The 23871-nt window shown below is 40.4% G+C and overlaps 1 protein-coding gene across 1 annotated transcript in view; it reads right to left on the reverse strand.

The window, feature by feature from the left end:
- The window catches only part of LOC127449395 (leptin receptor-like), a 91916-nt gene extending 74344 nt beyond the window's left edge, over positions 1–17572 (reverse strand). Inside the window, exon 1 of the mRNA XM_051712788.1 lies at positions 17516–17572. The gene's annotated coding sequence lies outside the window, so the exon portion shown is untranslated. The remainder of the gene's footprint in view (positions 1–17515) is intronic.
- Positions 17573–23871: the final 6299 nt, after the last annotated feature.

Consider the following 23871-nt stretch of genomic DNA (forward strand, 5'->3'; position numbering starts at 1 on the left):
GAGACCAATGTTATTTGTACAGTTCGGAGGACAGCTCGTTTTGATGAAAATTAGGTTGTAGCTCATTGTCTACCTTACTACGTTTGGAAAGAGGCATTGTTTGTGTTTTAACAACGTTTTGCTTATGAGTTATTGATCTGGGAAGTTCGAATCTGTGAATATATTTCCAACTTTACTGAACTCAGATAGTGTCGGTGCTCGGTACTTCCGGTACTGCAGAAACACTGGCATCATAACATCTTTTTTTATTTTAGTATCGACTTGGCACTGAAGTACCGGTACTTTTGACAACACTATATACAGTATATGAATACTATATATGTGAGACAACCCCATCCAGATTTGCACGGTATCTTTTTCAGTTTTCAGTTGAATGTCGCTTTCATGTCATGTCAAAAGTCTGACATGACATGAAAAAGCAAAAATGTACTTGCCAATGGCAATTCTTTCTCCAATGTGTCTGTAGAGGGTTGGTCCTTATGTATGTCGTCAAATCAATAATCAGATTTTGTTTAGGGGCCACAGGAGACAATAAGTAATGCTGTCTTCTTAACAAAGGAAATTTCCTCTAGCCTAAAGGTTAATCACTCTGTTTACGTCATAGAAGGTAAAGGGCTAGTCTTAAACTCTTTGTTCAGTGGTGCAGTTGTCAGTCTATGGTTCAATGTGTGCTAATGCTTTTCCAAGCTGCAACTGGTTCTGATGAAAACATGTGAGAAGAAATCCAGAGCTGCCCTCAAAAAATGTTTGTGTGATTTATATCACTGCCTGACGAAGACCCAAGTGGTCAAAGCATTTTCTTTTCTATTAAATTACATGGGAGCATTTATAGCAGTGTGCCGTTTTCTCCTTTATTATAATGAATTTTGTGCATTTTTGATCATGCACCTGCCTTAATGTGTGTGTGTGTGTGTGTGTGTGTGTGAGAGAGTGAGTGAGTGAGTGAGTGTGATCAGATATTGATATAATGTGCAGATAATGTGTACAATGTGTACGATTTATAAATTCATGACACGTGCTTTACAGAGGCTTTTTTCCTGACCACTGGATGATAGTTGGCTGACTTCAGTCAGTTCTGATACTCATTTCCCAGAAGTGAGCAAATTTAAGAGTGGTCTGTGCCAAAAAGGTAAGAAAAAGAGAAAGAAAAAAAAAACCTAAGTCTTCTTGAAATCAGAAACTGCTAAGGTTGTGTCATTTTGTGATTGGTTAAAAAACATAAATAATTACATTTTCATTCTCTACCTTTTCCCCCGAAGAGCATCTTACAAAAACAAATCAAACCATCTCATAGAACACTCTTTAAATATACACAGGTATATTTAGGTATATGTTCAGACCTAACACGTTCTTTATAGAGAACACTGGGGCTAGTTGTCACAATTTGTACTTTATTGAATATTTCTCAATGAAGTACAATGAATAATTAATAACTTCTTTTTTTTTAAATTAGACCGGTTTTTTGGGTGAGAACAGACAAAAATGTAACTCCTTTTTCACTAAAAATCTTGCAATTGCAATATACAGGAAAGACCAGCAAGGACACTGCTAATGTCAAGATAAAGAGTGCTGCCTTTATGTGCTTTTTGGAGCTTAAAGGTTTTGTACTGTAATGACTTGCATTCTATGGACTTACAGATCTGACAGATTCTTCTAATATCTTTGTATGTGTTCAGCAGAACAAAGAAAGTCAGACACATCTGGGATGGCATTTGGGGGAGTAAATAATTAAAGATTTTTATTTTTTGGGGTGAACTTTTTTTGTTTACTTCACAAAGATTAGTTTAGTTATAATTTATAATGAGTTAAAGAAATTAATATGGATACAGTGGGGTTAAAGGGTTAGGGTTAGACTTTTTAAATGATACCAGTAAACGAACCTCCCAGTCCAGTAGCGTTGATGCTGGATAGCGCTGAAGGAACTTATCACCTAGATCCGTCAAAGCAAAACACAGCTCTCACCTAGATCCATCAATGCCACAGCCAGCTCTCAGACGCGATCAGTTAACGTCACAGCCAGCTCTCAGACCCGATCAGTTAACGTTACAGCGAGCTCTCAGAGGCAATCAGTTAACGTCACAGCCGGCTCTCAGAGGCGATCAGTTAACGTCACAGCCAGCTCTCAGAGGCAATCAGATAACCTCACAGCCAGCTCTCACACATGATCAGTTAACGTCACAGCCAGCTCTCAGACACGATCAGTAAATGTCACAGCCAGCTCTCAGACACGATCAGTAAATGTCACAAGCATCTCTCAGACGTGATCAGTAAACGTCACAGCCAGCTCTCAGACGTGATCAGGAAAATGTCACAGCCAGCTCAAAGACGCGATCAGTAAATGTCAAAGCCAGCTCTCAGACGCGATCAGTAAATGTTACAAGCAGCTCTCAGACGCGATCAGTAAATGTAACAGCCAGCACTCAGACGCCATCTATAACCGTCACAGCCAGCTCTCAGACATGATCAGTAAATGTCACAGCCAGCTCTCAGACGTGATCAGGAAAATGTCACAGCCAGCTCTCAGACGCGATCAGTAAACATCACAGCCAGCTCTCAGACGCGATCAGTAAATGTCACAGCCAGCTCTCAGATGAGATCAGTTAACGTTACAGCCAGCTCTCAGAGGTGATCAGTTAACGTCACAGCCAGCTCTCAGACACGATCAGTAAATTTCACAGCCAGCTCTCAGACACGATCAGTAAATGTCACAAGCATCTCTCAGACGTGATCAGTAAACGTCACAGCCAGCTCTCAGAGGCGATCAGTTAACGTCACAGCCAGCTCTCAGAGGCAATCAGTTAACCTCACAGCCAGCTCTCACACGCGATCAGTTAACGTCACAGCCAGCTCTCAGACACGATCAGTAAATTTCACAGCCAGCTCTCAGACACGATCAGTAAATGTCACAAGCATCTCTCAGACGTGATCAGTAAACGTCACAGCCAGCTCTCAGAGGCGATCAGTTAACGTCACAGCCAGCTCTCAGAGGCAATCAGTTAACCTCACAGCCAGCTCTCACACGTGATCAGTTAACGTCACAGCCAGCTCTCAGACACGATCAGTAAATTTCACAGCCAGCTCTCAGACACGATCAGTAAATGTCACAAGCATCTCTCAGACGTGATCAGTAAACGTCACAGCCAGCTCTCAGAGGTGATCAGTTAACGTCACAGCCAGCTCTCAGAGGCGATCAGTTAACCTCACAGCCAGCTCTCAGACACGATCAGTAAATTTCACAGCCAGCTCTCAGACGTGATCAGGAAAATGTCACAGCCAGCTCTCAGACACGATCAGTAAACGTCAAAGCCAGCTCTCAGACACGATCAATAAATGTCACAGCCAGCTCTCAGACATGATCCATAACCGTCACAGCCAGCTCTCAGACGTGATCAGGAAAATGTCACAGCCAGCTCTCAGACGCGATCAGTAAACATCACAGCCAGCTCTCAGACGTGATCAGTAAATGTCACAGCCAGCTCTTAGACGCGATCAGTAAACGTCAAAGCCAGCTCTCAGACGCGATCAGTTAATGTCACATCCAGCTCTCACCTAGATCTGACGCAAAATCAGGAGCTTACGTCTTGCACGTTCTTAAAGTGTGTGTGTGACGGAGAGGCAGCTGAACTTTGAGTAGTGGTTTCAGTGGAAGTTTGAATCACACTTAAAATGCACTGGACAGGACATTGTCAAAAGTATATTAACCCACGATGACATCCACCACTCCCCCCCATCCCCCCAACACCCACACAAATATATTAGAAATATGATAAATACAGGTGCGTCTCAATAAATTAGAATGTCGTGGAAAAGTTCATTTATTTCAGTAATTCAACTCAAATTGTGAAACTCGTGTATTAAATAAATTCAATGCACACAGACTGAAGTAGTTTAAGTCTTTGGTTCTTTTAATTGTGATGATTTTGGCTCACATTTAACAAAAACCCACCAATATCACTATCTCAAAAAATTAGAATATGGTGACATGCCAATCAGCTAATCAACTCAAAACACCTGCAAAGGTTTCCTGAGCCTTCAAAATGGTCTCTCAGTTTGGTTCACTAGGCTACACAATCATGGGGAAGACTGCTGATCTGACAGTTGTCCAGAAGGCAATCATTGACACCCTTCACAAGGAGGGTAAGCCACAAACATTCATTGCCAAAGAAGCTGGCTGTTCACAGAGTGCTGTATCCAAGCATGTTAACAGAAAGTTGAGTGGAAGAAAAAAGTGTGGAAGAAAAAGATGCACAACCAACAAAGAGAACCGCACCCTTGTGAGGATTGTCAAGCAAAATCGATTCAAGAATTTGGGTGAACTTCACAAGGAATGGACTGAGGCTGGGGTCAAGGCATCAAGAGCCACCACACACAGACGTGTCAAGGAATTTGGCTACAGTTGTTGTATTCTTCTTGTTAAGCCACTCCTGACCCACAGACAACGTCAGAGGCGTCTTACCTGGGCTAAGGAGAAGAAGAACTGGACTGTTGCCCAGTGTTCCAAAGTCCTCTTTTCAGATGAGAGCAAGTTTTGTATTTCATTTGGAAACCAAGGTCCTAGAGTCTGGAGGAAGGGTGGAGAAGCTCATAGCCCAAGTTGCTTGAAGTCCAGTGTTAAGTTTCCACAGTCTGTGATGATTTGGGGTGCAATGTCATCTGCTGGTGTTGGTCCATTGTGTTTTTTGAAAAGCAAAGTCACTGCACCCGTTTACCAAGAAATTTTGAAGCACTTCATGCTTCCTTCTGCTGACCAGCTTTTTAAAGATGCTGATTTCATTTTCCAGCAGGATTTGTCACCTGCCCACACTGCCAAAAGCACCAAAAGTTGGTTAAATGACCATGGTGTTGGTGTGCTTGACTGGCCAGCAAACTCAGCAAACTAGAGAATCTATGGGGTATTGTCAAGAGGAAAATGAGAAACAAGAAACCAAAAAATGCAGATGAGCTGAAGGCCACTGTCAAAGAAACCTGGGCTTCCATACCACCTCAGCAGTTCCACAAACTGATCACCTCCATGCCACGCCGAACTGAGGCAGTAATTAAAGCAAAAGGAGCCCCTACCAAGTATTGAGTACATATACAGTAAATGAACATACTTTCCAGAAGGCTAACAATTCACTAAAAATTTTTTTTTTATTGGTCTTATGATGTATTCTAATTTTTTGAGATAGTGAATTGGTGGGTTTTTGTTAAATGTGAGCCAAAATCATCACAATTAAAAGAACCAAAGACTTAAACTACTTCAGTCTGTGTGCATTGAATTTATTTAATACACGAGTTTCACAATTTGAGTTGAATTACTGAAATAAATTAACTTTTCCACGACATTCTAATTTATTGAGATGCACCTGTACATCACATACAGTATCCTCCATATTTTTGAATTGACGCAAAGCCTGGAGAACAGTGTATACATTCTGTGTTAATAACAAAATAAAAAGTTACATTCTACATAATGCAAGTTTTATTCTATATACGTAATGGATGTAATATACAGTAAATCATGGGCTGGCGCATTTTAAAATGAATTTTGATTGGTCTTCCTACTTATTTTTTCACTTATTTTTCACATTCAAAAACATTTTGAATTGATATAACTGGTGTGAGGTCAAGTAGCCGAATTCAGCCTTGTGTGACAGTGGCAGGTCGAGTGTAGTGATGGGCATTCCGGCTCTTTTTTAGTGAGCTGTCTCATTCGGCTCAGCTCACCAAAAAGAGCCGGATCTTTTGGCTCCCAAACGGCTCTTTAAAAATGTTTTTTTTATTTTTTCAAGTCAAACAGTTTGCGATAATTTTACTATGATTGGTGTTAAAACAATTCTAATTAAATTATTAAATGAAATCATGCTCTACCTTAACCACAATGTATTTAAAAATGCATTGGTTTGCATTTGCATTTAAAGTATAACTTTTTAATGTATATAAACAAAGTGCATGTAAATCTAACCATTCAAAACAAATACAATCTGAACAGCATAATAGAATATTGCACCATATCAAAGAAAAATAAATAACAATTTGCAAAACTGCAGCATCCCACAAATTGAAATAAATGTAAAAAAGAAGGATGCTATTACACATGTGCATTTAAAGTATAACTTTTTTAATGTATATAAACAAAGTGCATATAAATGTAACAATTCAAAATGAATACAATCTGAACAACATAATAAGTTGGCTCTGCCCTCCCTCATGCATCTTTGGTTCATTGGTTGGCACTGCGTGTCTGATTGACAGGAACAACAGGTGAGGCTGTTAGTCTGAGCAGACAGTCAGAACGAATGTGTGTGCGCTTGAGCATTTAGGCCTATATTATTTTATTTCTTTTTTCATTCTTTGAATTCGTTAATTCTATTCATTTAAATCTTTTGATTATTCATATCTTAATTTTTTTATAAATAGATTCGGCTCTTCTGATATGCGAGCCAGCTCCCCACGTTCACCTACAAGAGCCGGCTCTTAGAGCTGAGTCGTTCGCGAACGACCCATCACTAGTCGAGTGATATCCGAGTGAGAGCCTACAGAAATATTTTACCCCTACTGGTGCTTTGTATGCTTATAAGGATTGAGGTAATGGACATGTTCAGCACTGTCATTAGGGAAATTCAATTTGATAAACAGAGTTAGGGATGCCACGTGTGAGTTTTTGATGGTTAGATGGTTAGAGAAAAAAATTGCGGTTAACCGATCAGGTTAACGATAAGGACAAAATATGAGGTAATAAGAGATGCTCCAATCTAGGGCATGACACCGCTTGTGCACATCCCGAGCTCAGTGATGTGCTAATGTAACCAGAGTGCTTCAAACGTGTACATGTACGATTATTGTGGGTGCACAACATATAGTTCACAGCATTCAACAGTTTTTTCTTCTGCATCAGTTTATTAAAGCAATCTGTTGTCTGTCAGACACCCCAACATAAAGAATCGCAATAGACTCTATAAAAATGCTGTCCACAACACCTTACAAATAAATCTGTGGACTATGCGTAACAACAGGAACATTGCTAACAGCAGGCAATTTAAAGTCCGACAATGATTGAAATTGACATTTATTGTTGAACGTGATGAATTTGTGGGCTACAGAAGCAATGTTTTAAATAATTAGGACGATTTAAGACGCAACTTTTCAAAGTTTACTTGCTGATAGTAACTACACACAAATGCACTCTTAAACATTACAAAAAGTGGCATCTTTAATTCATCAGTTTAAAATCACCACAGCTAAAAATAGTTAACTTACTAATTTGTTGTTGGATGACTAGTGGAGCATCCTGTCCCATTTGTAGAATGTGTGTCTTTCTAGGACTTCTGTCTGCTTGTTTTACATCTGTCATCTTCAGTTAGTCATTTAAATGCTGCCAAACAGCCAATTTAAGTCGCGTTTTTGATGGATATACTGTAAGTCTGGTAGATCGAATTCCTCTGTTATATTTTGGAATTCGTGTGTTTAAGTTTCAGTTTCATGTGAATTGAAAGTTCATGTTCAGTCTGCAACACCTGGCCATTAAAGCACCACGCAGCCACCATCTGTAACCATAGCAACAGCTCCAGTACCCACACAGGCACAAGAGTTTTCACATTTAGGCTTACAAAATCTTACGAAAAACTCTTTTATATTATATATTTATACATTATATATAATATTTTTGCCACGTGTAAATAAAGCATTTAAAATTTTTAACCGTGACATTTATAATCGCGGTTAGTTAATAGTAAACCGTATCAACACAGCATCCCTACACAGAGTGTTAAGTTGAAGTCATATTAACTGTTTTCAGCTTGGGATTGGCCCGTTGGCCTCAGCCTCAAAGAGAGGTAGAGAAGATCATGGGTATGTGCAACATACAACACGAAATATGCTAAATTAGCCACCCAGGAAGTGCATAGTCTCCTTGTATGATGTCTGTAAGATTAGTGTGAGCCTACTGGCCCTACAAATTTCTCTCTCCCCCACTGTTCCCCTGGCTAACATGCTCACATTACCACACAAACTGCATCAGTCTGCTTATTGTGTTGCCTTTGAGGCATTCAGTATACTGAAGTGATGAAGACTGACGACAAGGACTCTGAAACAAACACGTCTGAATCACCAACCCCTCTTTCACCCACAGCCAAAGAGCAACAGATTACAGTGCTTAAAAGTTAGACAAAGTTAGTCTTTGTTTTGTTGCTATTTTTAAGATTAGATTTGAAAACGATTTTAATAATTGAGTTCTGTGAAGGACTGGAAATTAAATTCCATTAATAAAATGGATAGTTCCAACTCTGTAATCAGATTGGGTGAGCCATGTTCAAAGCCATTGTAAAATGACTGTAAACGGCAACATGATCAAACGTGAAGTCGGCATGTTGTTTCAGAAAGTTCCTGTACCCTAGGATCGGCCACAATATGCTGACTCACTGACAACTGGCTCCAATGTGTTTTCCATCCCTTGTAGCACAACTGGAAGCATGGTGCGTCAGCAGCATAGCAGACCCGGGTTTAGATCCTGCGTTGAATCCAGGAAGTAATAGCGTCCGCATAATCAGTGACAATGGCAATTCGGAGGTTGCACTTTCCCCCCCAACATTACATCTTTACTCCACTGATAGTTAGGTTTAGGTTTGGGGGTTGGGTTGGGTTGGGTTGGGGGGTGCAGTTTATAAAATATTACTGCCTTTTTATCTGAAAACAACTCGCTTGTGGCGCCCCTCTGTGAACATTACACCAGGAAAATGAAACTTGCACGTGCCCAATACGCCCAAGAACACTTACTGCTTTTGCCACTGTGGGCAGTGTTTCAAATTTCAGTAAGTACAGATCGAATTTAGCTGAGGAAAAGTCTACCAACTGTTTCCGATTTCACTGTGAGATCAGTCTGGTAAAAGCACACCGGAGACAGCACATTCTATACTATAAAAAATTATTATAATTTTAACAGAAAAATAATGTAAAAATGCTACATTATAAAACAGTAATTACAGTTACAGCCTTAACAGTTACAGTAATTTGTCAACTGGTATATACCTTATTGTGTACAGTGAAAAATTATATTTTATTTAACAAGACAATACATTTTACAGTAAAATATTTTAAATAATATTTTTAGAAGTAAAAGTATGATTAACCGTATAGTTAACTGTGAAAATGTATATATGTTTAACAAGACAATACTTTTAATTTTAATATTTACTTTTAACTATTGTTAAAAGACCTCGATTAATGGAAGGGGGCGTAATGGCACTCTAGGGGTGGCTGGCGGATTCACCAGCTGGCAATCACGGCATGCCGCACACCACCTGCGAACATCACCGTGAATGCCCGGCCATTAGAAACGGGCCATTAGATGGTTCAGTGTCTTTTCCTGCCCTAAGTGACCCGCCATTAGATTATAATGAGCCGTCTGGATTAACATTTCCCGACAGCTCCGCGATATTATTAATTGGGTTGTATCCTTCTTTGTCTGAGTGTCCTGCGATACTTGATACAACCGATCCTTGATAATTTATAAAATACGGATATGCGAGTGCAATGTCTGGAGGCATTGACCATCAATCACTTTCACTTGATCAAAGGCGTGCCAAAGGGTCTCGTCTTGCATCTGCTCCAGAAGGAAATCCCCTGCCGGAAATCCTCTAAGGGCTGGGGAAGCCAAGACTTCCCCCTCCCTTATGTCCTCCTGACGTGGAACTGACGTAGATGGCCCTGGCACTGCCTCCCCAGCCAGCGAATCACACACCACACACCGAAACGTTTTGTTGCAGGACCCATCCACACACATTCTCCTTAATACATTTGTAATGCCGGCCAATTCGTACCCAAGATTAGTGGATGGGAGAGGCGAAGACTAACCGCAGCCTTGACACTATGTTTTTTGTCCCCTAAACTGAATAATGACCATCACTACAGGGTAATTTTGAATATCTCTGTGCACACACCTTACCTTCACCCGATGGCTTGTATCCAAAGCTTTGGATTGAACCAAGCTTTGGTGTATGGAGGCTTGATTACAACCTGAATCCACCAAGGATTGGTATGTACCCCTCTTAATTCTCACAGGTATCCAGTACACTCCTGCTCGATTGGGGACGGCCTGTGGTGCGTCAGAGATCCGGACCAATGTCTCCACCTCTGTCACGGGGCATCGGTCCTGGAAATGTCCAGGTTCCATGCAGCTCCAGCAGACCGGCCCAGACTTCATGCCCACACCCACAGCAGTGGATTTACCAGCCTGTGGGGGAGAGCAGCCCACGGGACCAGGGAACCGGGTTTGGGGTCAGAATTCCACGTTTCCGTGGAATAGGAACAGGATGAGAGGAAGGATAGGGGGAGGGAGGAGAGAGAGAGAAGAAGGGGGCTCACCGGCCCCCAAATACACCGCCATATGGTCCTCAGCCAGCTGGACTGCCGGTCGGTGGCACTGGACCCACTCTGCTGTCCCTTTCAGTAAGTTGGTGGGCTACGAGTTGGGCTTCCCCGGACAACAGCGGCATGAGGCGGGCTGCCTACTGAGTGCTGGGCTAGTTCCATGCTCCCGCTGTCCGCTCGAAGAGCTCAAGAAATGCCTCCGGGTTGTCTTGAGGTCCCATCTTCATCAGCGTGATGTGCGATACAGACATAGGTTGTTCTGGGGTCATGGCGGAAGATCCCTCCTGGTGTACCAAGCTCCGTAGCACCTGCCGGTCCTCTGCTTTAGCCTGGAAGAGTGCCTGGAACCACTGATCCTGTTCCAGACGCAGCTCAAGCAGAGACTGATGTTGGGCTTGGTGGATGCTGGCGAGGGTCTTGAATACTTCGGTCAGCGGCGAGGACTCCATGTTGGCATTTTATTCCTCCTAATTCCCGGGTTTCGGCACCACTGTGACAAGTTCTTTAACTCTCTTCGTGAAGGAGGAAGTGGGAGCCAGGTGAACAATCCATGCTGTCTTTTATTAACAACACTTTTCAGTGTAACACAAAGTTTTTGCTTTTCAGCACAACCTGAACACACAACACGAACTCAGCTGCGTTCATCTCTCTCTCTCACTTCCGGCGGTTTGGACTGCCCACTTATCCCCCTCCAGCTCTCACTGCAACACAAAACAGCTGTTAGAGGTGATTCCAACAGGTGTCAATACTTACCGTTCTTCCTCTCCCAGCCTTGCTCTCCACAGACGTCACTCAGCCACACCCACATCACCACAGCATTGTTTATTCTGACTATAATTAATAATAAATTGGATTGCTTATTGAATATGGGCATCTTTTATCATATTTCTATTGCCACAATTTTATAAAAGCATAACAGTCCATAACTGTTACAGTGCTTTTACCATGGGAAAGAGGGTTTTTGGCACTCCACATCACGTCATGACAAAAAACACCAATTATCCATTGTGAAATCCATAAATATTGTAAAAGCACTTTGATAAACATTGAACTTTTTCAAGGTTAAGCGTTTCGGTCACAACACAAATTTTTCTTGTCTTGTGAATTATTTCTTGCAGCACTGGCATTGACCGGGTGGACTAATTATACACATACAAGTCACTTTTTAACTGACCAACTGAATAGATTGCATCATGTCTTGTGCATATAAACTTTCCCAGATGTGTTTATACCAGAGCCTTTTTCTTGAAACACAAAACAGAAGCCCTACCATCTGACCTTGTTTGTTAGCAAATTGTTAGGCAGTCTGTCTCTGTGATTTACTCAGAAGCCACTGCATTTGTTTATATAATTGTATTAAAACAGCACTTTTATTTTATTTTTATTATGAAGCAGTCCAGCGCTCTTCATCATATCTGATGACAGAGCAATGTTTGTTTAAGAGAGCCACTGTATTTAAACTTTTCGGGGACATCAACCTACATATTCTTGTCTTTGCATATTAAGCTGGGATAGGAGAAAGTATTTTAACATTAAAGTAATTTCATTTCTTCCCCCTAACTTGTTGTTTTTGTTTATTGCATCTGTACTAGATTTATTTGTACTAGTTAGCACTTGTTGTTTGTATTTATACAGGAAGCCAAAGAGTCTTTCAAAGCAAGTCAGTCCACTCTGCAGCCGTCTTTGGAACGCTCTCGGGCAGGCTGGGCCTCTATTTTTCTATGTAAACAAGTGGCATACAATTACATCTCCTATCAACTTGAATGGGGAAAGGCAGAAACTTCCAAAAGGGTTAGTCAAGATTATGATCAAAGAACATATTGGCTAATGCTCATGTGCATTCTCGAGTTGATTTGCAGGCTATGTCTGTTTCTAAAAGGTGATTGGCTCTTTTACCTATTGTGGTGAGCAGGGCGGGGCAGAGCGAGGCCCCGCCCTGCTCGCCACACCTGTAAGGCGCGACTTCCTTTTCTACATCCGTTGGTCTTTGGGCTTTCCCATTTCTCCCATTCACTTTAAGAGAAGTGGACCATCCCTGCTAAATTGTGTCTGAGGAAGCACATCTTTTCATAGCAGATAACATTCAGAATTGTTACCCATAGGTTGTTCATGTCTCATATGTGGAAAAAAAAAAGGGGTAAGAGCATGAAGCATGTCTTAAAAATAAAGTTAAGTGCATCAGGAAACATGCATTTTCCTAGATGATAACGTTCTAAATTGCATGCTTCCCATCTGTTGATCCCAACAGTCTCATTAAGTAAACTCTAAAAGCGTATGCAAAATGCCTTAAATGCAGTATTGATCTTCCATCATATAAAACAAGATTAAATCATATTGCAAGTTATGAATTTCAGGCTTGATAAACTAACATCAAATATTGGATTCACCCTCGTAATCCTACATTATGCATGACAAGGGAATGTGTGCGTGTGTGTTTGCATTGTATAATGCCCTTTGCATTCAGTTTTAAGTGAGCACCATTCATCTGACAGGCAGGGGAATGCAGGGCCTGTTTGACTCATTCATGTGCAGCACAGCTCCATTTTTCTGAATGACCTGCTCAGGTTTTAGACAGATTAAAAAACTAATGGTGTGTGAGGCACGAGTGGGCGATTACTCACAGAATGAGTTTGAGATCTTGACACTGTGTGTATGGGGGGAACCCTACACTACGGGGGACAACATTTATATACAAAAAAAAAAAAAGTGTGAGCAATCTATTTTTTTGCCTGAAAGTGCACCACAGTTATTAAATTAGTTAGTGTAGCATAATCTGCTTTAAAATCATATGACAGGAGTGAAAAACAAAGAGTTGGCAATTTAATGGAACTTCTTAAACAGCTGGAAAGGATCCTGACATTGGAGAAACTTAAAGACCCCAAAATATGGCTTGTGAGTGCAGTTTTCCTTCCTGTGTTGACCTATTTCCAATTTTAACAGGAAGTTGAGTGGGACATATCAAAGGACGTGTAGCTTCTTGCTATTGCTAGTAAGAGTTGTGTGGTATTAGAGGCATATTAAATGGATAGTTCTCACTATAAATTCTGATTTTAATTGTCACATTCGAAGCCATCGTACCTTTAAACATACTTTTCTTATTACTGTGCCAAGATGCTATGTTGATTAGCAACTAAACAGCCACAATCAGGTCAATCAAAAACTTTTTGCATAGTGCCTGAGAACACCCCTTACCCATGGTAAAATAAATCTAATTAACATCCTAGAGTGGCTTATTGCTTTAATGTTTAACAGTGACTATCTGTTGTTGAAATGTATTGGGTCTGCTCAGACGGGATCCTGACTAGAGCTCCACCCCACACATGGGCTGACAGCTTGACCATTATGGCACACACAGTAATATAGCCACATACTGGATTATACTGTCACTTGAATGGATGGAGAGCACATTGCACTGATTTGCTATTGCTAATTGATCATTAGAATAAAGCAGCATGCATGTTCCTGGAACAGCTGAACAATCACTGGATGACCCGTCAACAAAACAATCACATCCTGCACAAATGGCCTTTCACCCTGTCCACTGCTTTTGTGCTGAAGTCATTAGTGTTAATGCAGTGAAGAGCACCATGCAAAGATAATCATACCAGCCATTCTCCTCTGTGACAAACTAGAAAATGAAAAAACTATAAAAAAAAATAAATAAAAATAAAATAAAAATAAATCCTGATAACTCTTTGTCATAGAAAGCATGAACTTGTGCTGTCCAAGCTTAGACTGGTTCCTTACAGAGAATTCATACACAGTAAAAACTGTTGTGTGATTTACATTGTAGAGTTAACTATAAGAAAGCCATTTGAAGGTTGATTTAAATGTGGTTGTGTGCTATCAAAACATTCCTCTTTTCTCATTGTTTGTTTAAGCAGCCCATGCAGCCTGACACAGCAACATTGGCTCAACCAATAGATTAAAGATAGAAGTTACTGTTTACAAACAAACACTTGGCTCCAACACTTCTGGGTTCTTTTGGGAGATTTGATCTTTTCACAAAGGATTTCACAAATGCTGAAGGACTCCATATCTACCACCGCAGCACATTCAGGCTACTGTTTGTAAACAGAAATGCAAATAAAAATATTATGTCTGTAAATTCTTATGGGACCAAGGTAGACACAAGGACAATCACACCATGGAGAACGAATGAAGTTCCAAAACGTTGTTTTAATATGTAGAGGAGCAAAATGTGCAAATAAATAGTGTTTAAGAGTGTACATAAAATGGAGGTTACATTTAAAAAACTGTATAAAAGCTAGACCGGTTTCTGGCATTACCCTAAATTTATAGGCCAGGCCAGAGTTTCCTTGCACTCAAACATCGCTGACAACCTTGATCAATGTGCTCACAACACTAACCGTCTATCCCCCACTGGTGGCTGGATAGGGATAGTTCACCCAAAAATTAAAATTCTTTATCATTTACTCACCATCATGCCATCCCAGATGTGTATGACTTTCTTCCACAGAACATAAAGATTTTTAGAAGGATATTTCAGCTCTGTATAGATCTTATAGATTTCTCACCGTGATCAACATTTTAAACTGAAGCAATGGGTTCCTAACAAGCCATTCACACCAGGAGCCGAATCGCATGCCAACAAAATCTGCAAAGTTCAGCGCCAACTTTCTGTTGGCAAATTGACACTTTGCTAACACAAAGTGTGTCAATTTTTTTTCTTTGCCAGGAAATGAAATGCCCTGACCAATAAAATATGAGCTTTTACCATAACATACTGTATATATTATCTATACCATATAGTATACTATTCTGTTGGCTTGTCCAGATGAGGACATGTCTGCTTTGAATCTCCAGAAGGAAACATCTCATTGCCAACCACACTGCCAATATCTTCATAAATTTACATGTATATGCCATTTTAGCCACTGACCCGTCCAAATTCCATAGGCTGCATGACCTTCGTAAACAGCACACCAACCCACGGAGGAGGCATTTTTGGTAATCACCTCGCGGTGACAAACCTGTCCCAACGAAATGCCTGACTCCATAAAACGGGTATGTCTCCATGGTAACAGGGCTCGGCAACATCCGTGCATGACTTTGAAAGGACTGCATCTCTAAACTGCATCATCCATGTGCGCCCTCTCACAACGACACAGAAAGAGACAATAGGGGAAAAATGGGTCCATCTTCTCTACCATCTAACAACGAATCCTCTTATCCAGCATTTCCTAATGGTAGCAGACTGTGAAGTGCGTGGTTTTTGCGCACTATTCGCCAGAAAATGACTGCCAAGCTTGGCTGAATGCAAGCTCTTACGAGCATGTCTGACTGGCGTGGCCGTAGAACTGGATCGACGGGGGATAGCGTCTCATGGCGAGAAAATGGTGAGCTTCGATGAAGCGCTGTTGTTTTCTATGGCCCGTTGCAATGCGGGAAGCCGCATAAAAAATTATATTAATTACCTGTTGATTATATAGGGCTTCATACATCATGACCGAATTCGTGTTTCCCATGGCATCAGCTTGACGCAGCGTGGAAGTGAACTATTGTAAACACTTGACAACATTATATCACAGGAGATGGATGACGTGAGCTCCACTGACACAATTTTCCCTCCTATTGGTAGTAGCTGCCTCAAAGTTGCTCTTTATTTGCATCAAGTTAAACTTTTCTCAACTTTCTGAAGTCACTGGACACGGCCACATCTAGTTGCCAGCGGTTGTTGTCGCTCATTCATTTGTGAACAAATCCGGCATGCTGTTTCTCCCAGATGAAGTTGAAATTTAATCTAAGCACAAAAGCAACATTTAGAGCAAAATTAACCATTGTTTAGTGCAGTGCCTGTGTTGGCTGTGCTTCAGATGTGTGTGCCTGTAAGCTGTGTCCCTGCAAATTAACATTAGGCACACTTAAGAGAATCCATGAAGTTCTCGTGCTTGTGCATGCATATTCTTTATCAAATTTTCCAATCAGATGGTTATTTACTTTCAAAGCCACTCATAACTTACAAAGTTTAAACTCTTGTTTTAGCACAATGGTTGATTGACAGGTGAGGGGTTGTGCTTCACTGCTGTCTGGGACGCAATTAGGATGGATTAGTGTTTACACCTCAAATGCGACGTGGTCACGTGTTTTGATTACCTCCATATGTGTTTTCTGTGATTCGATCACAAAATATTTTATACCCTGTTTAGACCTGTAATTAGTGCTTGCCACTTGTGATTGGATCACCGAAATGCATCTTAATACCAGGTGTAAACGGCATCATTGTTTGTGTGTTATTAGTTTAGGCGGACTGTTTTTGTCTTTTGTTGTGACTTACTTGAAGTTCAGATAATATTTTATGACCAATTTATGCAGAAATCCAGGTAAATCCAGGTAAAAGGTTTAACATAGTTTTTCCTGCAACTATTGTATGTTGAGTTTTGAATGCTGGTCTTCAGCATGGGATGCTAGTGTGCTGATATCCCCATTGCTGGTTTGTCCAGCAGCCAGTTCAGTACTAACCAGTCTAAACCAGCCTGGAAGGAGAAACTGAACAACAACCTTACACAATGATTTAGTGATACCTCAAGTCATCATAGCTCCCAAAAAACAGCACTTATCAGCATGTTAGTGTTGACAGCACAATGTGCTTTTACCGGCCTCTAAATTAGGTATAATTTTGAACAGTCTGCTCTGAAGCACCAAGCACCAGATCAGTAGCTCAGGAGGGCTCTCTCACGGTCTTTGTGGCACGCTTTTTCTGTCGTTAGAGGACGACAAAAAAATACTCAGCTCTCACAGGACATAAAGAGCAAAGAGCAGGAAACCACTGAGCAAACATATGACATAACATGAGTCTCAGTAAACTGGGCTTCAGTTTGGCTCAATGAATTGTTTGAAGGACTGAAGCAATGGATCAGTGAATAAATGGACAGCCCAGTCAAAGCTACATATGTACAGTATGGTTGGATCTGTTAGCCAAAACTAAATCCAATAAATTCTTAAATTAATTTTCCATGAGGGATTGCATCTTCCCAATATACGTTTACATTCACCAACTTTCTTTGAGTCCTGCTTCTGAAGAATTGAATGATACACCTTAGCAAAATACAGCAGATGTGTTAGCAGAACTTGCTAACTCAAAAACAATCCTGTCTGAATCAAAAGCTAAATGCTTCCCATTTGTCTAAAGAGTTGAAGAACTCACCTGGTAAGTTTGTATGAAGCCTGTGGACTCAAAAAGTGAACCAATCACTAAATGTTTGTGGGAAAGTAAAAGAGCTTGCTTTTGTTCCAGTAAATTTGTAGACCCCATCTCTCCCTCCCAGTGGGTCTCCAGGCAAACATGTGGCTATTCTGAGAGGTAGTGCCAGAAATACACACCAATCAACTATTAGTATGTTTATGTGTGCATGTAAATGTATGTGTATCTGACTTAGGGAAAGAACTACTGTGAAATTTGCTAGGCAACAAACACTACGTTTTAAGAGTGATCATCCACTGGAAAATACATGCTCTGTGTGTGTGTGTGTGTGTGCGCTTGGCTAGGTCAACCTGAAACTAAAGAAAGACAGATCTGCTTCCATGGGTTGCTCTGCAACTTTCTGTAAGGGGGGGTTCTTGTGAAAAAGGTCATACAGGTTTAGAACAACATATGGGTGAGTAAATAATGACAGAATTTTAATTTAACGTGAACTATCCCTTTGTTTTGAAAATAGCACTGAATAAAACTCTTCTCCTATGCAATATTTCACAACATTGCACCGTTCAGCCCCTATCAGGTAATCTTTAAATGTCAAAGTTGTCTATTCTTTAGGCACAGACTAAATAGCCAAATAAAAGCTACTGTGTAAAATCCATACACCTGTTATTTTGGCTCTGATGAGACATTTCCAATAAACTTTCCCCAAACTATTTATTATTTACTGTTAAAACTAGTTTCCGCAGCAGCTGCAGTATGTATCCTTAATGTGTTTAACAGGAAGAGAGGATTTAGAACTACTGTACCTATTTTTAGTTTTCCTGGATCAAATTCAAAAGTGTGTTCAATATCAGCTACATTCACAAACTGTATGAAAATAATGTGCTGTGGGGTACTTGAAACTACATGTCAAGTGTCCTCATACACCAAAAGGCTTAAAAAACATACTAAATGTTGTTTGTTTGTTTTTTAATGTAAAAATTCAGAAAGTTTTCTGTGAGGGTTAGGTTCAGGGGAAGGGTTAGGTTTAGGGGATAGAATATATAGTTTGTACAATATAAAATACATTATGGCGATGGGGAGCCCTCGTAAACCACAAATACCAACATGTGTGTGTGTGTGTGTTTGTTTGAAAGAAGAGCTTTAAAACATTTACTTTTGCAAGATATATTTTTACTTTTTATTATTATTAATAATAGTAATTGAAGTAATATAATGTAGTATTAGCTTATAAACACGATTTTTATTTTCTAAATTGTTTGTATTTGTGTGTAAATGTGTACTAATACACATGTAATGTTAATTGAAAAAACAAAACAAAAAAAGTCAGGTAACCTACAAAATTTGGTAAATCTAAATTAACTGGTTTTATTCAAGTCAAAAATATTATTTAATAGGACTAAGTCTACTTGAATTAAGTTACACCAACAACAAACAATTTGAAGTTTTGAAATAGCTCCTTAATGTCACAAATACATCATGTAGCCTTTTTTACAGTGTTAAACAAACTTTAAGGGTAAGATGATGTAGAAATAGCTCCTTCAGGTAACAATTGCAGGCTACAACTTTTTACAGTATAGGTTTGAATCTGCACAAGTGGCACAACTTTCTCAAGATTTGTTTTTGCAGGGGTTCCTGGTGACGCCATGCGAAGGGCAGACATGTGAGAGACGGCTCTGCGCACTTTGCTAATTTTTTTTATTATTTTCATGATATAATCCGGTGAAATTCGATACACCCAGTTACACATTTGCTGTTTGAGGTAAACATGGCAAAGAAGTCAAAATCCTCGGGCTCTGGAGACATTAAAAGACACTTATGTGTTCAAGATGAAAGCCCAGACAGGCCTGTGGACCGGGGACTCAATTTGGATGGCGCGGCGGGAGAGGGAATCCAGCATCAACTGTCCAACATGTTGGTGATGTTGATGAAGGTACTTGCAGACTTGGAGGCTCTCGCTGTAATATGTCCATCGATTACGGCGATGGAAAAAAATTCTCTGAGTTAGTCGCAAGAGTGACGGATGTTAAGAGACGAGTCGATTATTTGAAGTCATCAGAGAGGGAATTGGCCGCTAATCTGCCCGTGACCAAAGTTGATTTGGAACGTGTTCTTGACAAGCTTGAAGATCTTGAGAATAGAAGCCATGGGAATAACAGTCGAATTGTTGGAATTCCTGAGCATGAGGAGGGCAGAGATATGGTGAAATTCCTAGACAAGCTTTTCCCGAGTCTGCTCAACATAACAGGCCACAAGCTGGAAATCGATCGAGCTCACAGAGTCCCGGCTCGCAGATCCGCTGAGGGAGACAGGCCCCGATCGATTCTGGCCAAATTTTTTAGATCATCCGATAAAGATCTCATGTTGCGCCAGGCGAGGAGCAAAGGAAAGCTTTCTTGGAAGAACTACAATATTTTCTTGTTCCCGGACTTTGCGAACTTGACAAGAGAGAAACCCGATCGGTTTAAGTAATACAAGAAACTCTTACATCAGTGGAAGATCACTTTTGCTCTGATGTTTCAGGCCAGACTGAGAATAAACACCAAGGACGGCAGCAAAGTATTTATATGTCCCAATCAGGCAATGTCTTTTATTGAAACATTGGGTGAGTAACCATTGGGTGTTTTTCTTGTGTGAGTGGATTGACTCACTGTACATACTCTGGCTTTCGGAGGAAGCTGGGCACCATTTTTGTTTCTTTTTGCATTGGTTCCGCCAAGCGGCTGGAGTTTGTTTTATTTTGTTTTAAATAAACTTTTGCATTGACGGAAGATCACTTTTACAATGAAGTTCCCGGGCAGATTGAGAATAAACACTACAGATGACCGTAAAATATCTACATGCCCACACAAAGGATGTCTTTTATAAAATTGGCGGACTGTGTAAATCATGGGATATACTTTTATGCGGCCTCCGAGTGAATTGACTCTTGACCATCCGAGGAACCGTGATGCGTGTTTCGTTTCCTTTTGTGCTGGTTCTGCCTAGCGGTTGGAGCTTGTTTTGTTAAATAACATTACTTCGGGACAGTTATGGATGAATCTGTCAGTTCCTTGTGCTTATGCCTCCTGTTGGTTGGAGTATGATTTGTGGAGTATTTTTGTGGGACATTGGAATGATTACATCATCTGCTGCACTCATCAGCTGGCTCACTGAAGATTTGTTTGTCTGTCCGAGGAAAATTAATGGCTTTATATCAGCTGGAATTTGTTTTGTGAAGGAACACACCTTCGAGACAGTTCTGTGAATGAGTCTACACATTCTTTGTGTTTATTCTGCCTATTGGCTGGGGTTTGTTTTACAAAATATTTGATGTTATGTAATTTTGCCTTACAAATTTGTGAGGCAAAATTGAGCAATCCGATGGCAAAGTTGTCACATGGGCTCTCGCGGGAGGCGTACATGGACTCTTTGAGTTTAAAGGGATTGACAGTTGGCACTGTCATGCGCGGGGTTAATGCGCACGTTTTTCTTTTTTCTGTTTGTTTTGTTCGGGGGGAAGTTCAGGGTTTTATTATTGCATTAATGTTGAAATGTGGTCTTCATAATTTTGTTTTTGGCACACAATTTATTTTTTCTATTATATCAAAATGTCAAATGTTATTATGAGTGTACTATCTCTCTCCACATGGAATGTGAATGGGTTGGGGCACCCCATAAAAAGAAGGAAGGTTATTTCTTTTCTTAAACGTAAGAAATATGATATAGTGTTTCTTCAAGAAACGCATCTTTCCCCGCAGGAAGCTGAAAAATTTGGGAAGATATGGGGTGGACATTTTTTCTTTAGTGCTGGCTCAAGTAAGAGCAAGGGAGTCATTATATTGATAAATAAACATTTACAATTCAAATGTCTCAAACAGTTTAATGATAAATTAGGGAGAATCATTATTGTTTTAGCAGAAATTCAGGGGCAAAGTCTGATTTTGGCTAATATTTACGCACCTAACGCTGATGATCAGGTTTTTTTTATAGATCTTGAAGGGATGTTGCAAGCCACTGGCACCCCTCATGATATAATTTTGGGAGGAGACTTTAGTCTTTTGATGGACTCAGTCCTTGATCATAGTGAAGCAAAAGTGTGTAAGCCCCCTAGAGCAACATTGACGCTTCACAGGATGTGTAAATAGTCTTACAGATATTTGGAGACTTTTGAACCCATCTGGTAAAAAATCAGTCCATAAGATTTATTCTAGAATAGATTTTTTTTCATATCCAAATCCCTCATTTCATCTGTTGTTGATTGCTCAATTGGAAACATCTTAGTCTCAGATCACGCCCTAGTGAGTTTAGAGATGTTGCCACATATAGAGAAAAATAAATCATATAGTTGGCGCCTTAATGTATCCCTTTTGCAAAATCCTGATTTCCAACAAATGTTAATGACTGAAATCAATGTTTATATGGAGACCAACTGGTCCTTAGTATCATCTGTGGGCATGGCTTGGGAGGCACTTAAGGTGGTTCTTAGGGGTCGGATCATACAGTATGCCTCATTCATCAAAAAATCCAAAGCACGAGAACTCGTGGAGTTGGAAGGAAATATTAAAAGTGCAGAGGCAGAGCTGAAGCGCCGTATGTCATCTGATGGCCTCAGAGAATTGACCCGATTGAAATATAGATATAATACTATTTTGTCTCAGAAAGTGGAGTTTGGGCCAAAATCAGCCTTTGCCCCTGAATTTCTCCTAAAACAACAATGACTCTTCCTAATTTATCTTTAATATGTTTGAGACATTTGAATTGTAGATGCTTATTTATCATTGTAATGACTCCCCTGCTCTTACTTGAACCAGCACTAAAGAAAACAAGTCCACCCCATATCTTACCAAATTTTTCAGCTTCCTGTGGGGAAAGATGTGTTTCTTGAAGAAACACAATATCATATTTCTTACGTTTAAGAAAAGAAATAATCTTCCTTCTTTTTATAGGGTGCCCCAACCCATTCACATTCATGTGGAGAGAGACAACTTATTCATATTAACATTTGACATATTGATATAATAAAAAATAAAAAAATGAGTGTGTCAAAAACAAGATTACACAGACCACATTCCCCATTAACGCATCAATCAAACCCCAAACTTCCCCCCAAACAAAACAAACAGAAAAAAGAAAAACGTACGCATTAACCCCGCGCACGACAGCGCCAACCGGCGACAATCCCTCTAAACTCAAAGAGTCCATGTACGCATGCGAGAACCCCTGCGACAACTCTGCCATCAGATTATTCAAGTCTGGTGTTTCTGCAAAAATTTTGTGAGGCAAAATTAACAGAAAATACTTTGTAAAACAGACCCCAGCCAACAGGCAGAATAACAGAAAAAACATGTAAATTCATTGACAGAACTGTCTCGAAGGTGTGTTCCTCCACAAAATAAATTCCAGCTGATATAAAGCCGTTCAGTTTCCTCGGACAGACAAACAATTGTTCAGTGAGCCGGCTGTTATGAGTGCAGCAGATGAGGTAATCATTTAACTAGGAGGCATAAGCACAAAGAACGAACAGATTTAACCACAACTGTCCCGAAGTAGTGTAATTCCACAAAACAAGCTCCAGCCGCTAGGCGGAGCCAGCACGAAAAACAAAACCGGCATCCTGGTTCCTCGGATGATCAAGAGCCAAACTAACTCGGAGGCCGTGCAAAAAAAAAACAAAAAAAAACACCATAACTTACTGAGCCCGTCAACTTTATAAAAGACGTCCTTTATGTGAGCGTGTAGATATTTTGCGGTCATCCGTAGTGTCCATTCTCGATCTGGCCGGGAACTTCAGTATAAAAAAAATCTTCCGTCAATGCAAACGTTTCTTGGAGTCATGCCATAAAACAAAATCCAGCTGCTAGGCGGAGCCAGCGAAAAAAGAAACAAAAATGGCACCCAGCTTTCTCAGATAATAGAGTTCTCAACCACGAGGCAGTCCACTAATATAAGAAACATCAAATGGCTTACTCCAATGTATTTATGAAGGAGAGTGCCTGTTTTGGACATGTAAATACTTTGCGACCATTCTTCGTTTCAATTCCCAGTTTGGCCGGGAACATCAATGCAAAAGCTATCTTCTGTTGGTGTAAGAGTTTCTTGCATTCCCTGAACCGATCACGTTTCTCTCTTGTCGAATTCGCAAAGTCCGGGAACAAGAAAATATTATGGTTCTTCCAAGAAAGCTTCCCTTTACTCCTCGCCTGAATGGATCAAGGCCTGTCTCCCTCAACAGATCTCCGAGCAGGGACTCTGTGAGCTCGCTCGATTTTCAGCTTGTGGCCTATTATGTCGAGCAGACTCAGGAAAAGCTCGTCTAGGAATTTCACCATATCTCTGCCCTCTTCATGCTCAGGAATTCCAACAATTCGTATGTTATTCCT

This window comes from Myxocyprinus asiaticus, chromosome 12, assembly GCF_019703515.2.
Source record: "Myxocyprinus asiaticus isolate MX2 ecotype Aquarium Trade chromosome 12, UBuf_Myxa_2, whole genome shotgun sequence".
NCBI classification, from domain to species: Eukaryota; Metazoa; Chordata; class Actinopteri; order Cypriniformes; family Catostomidae; genus Myxocyprinus; species Myxocyprinus asiaticus.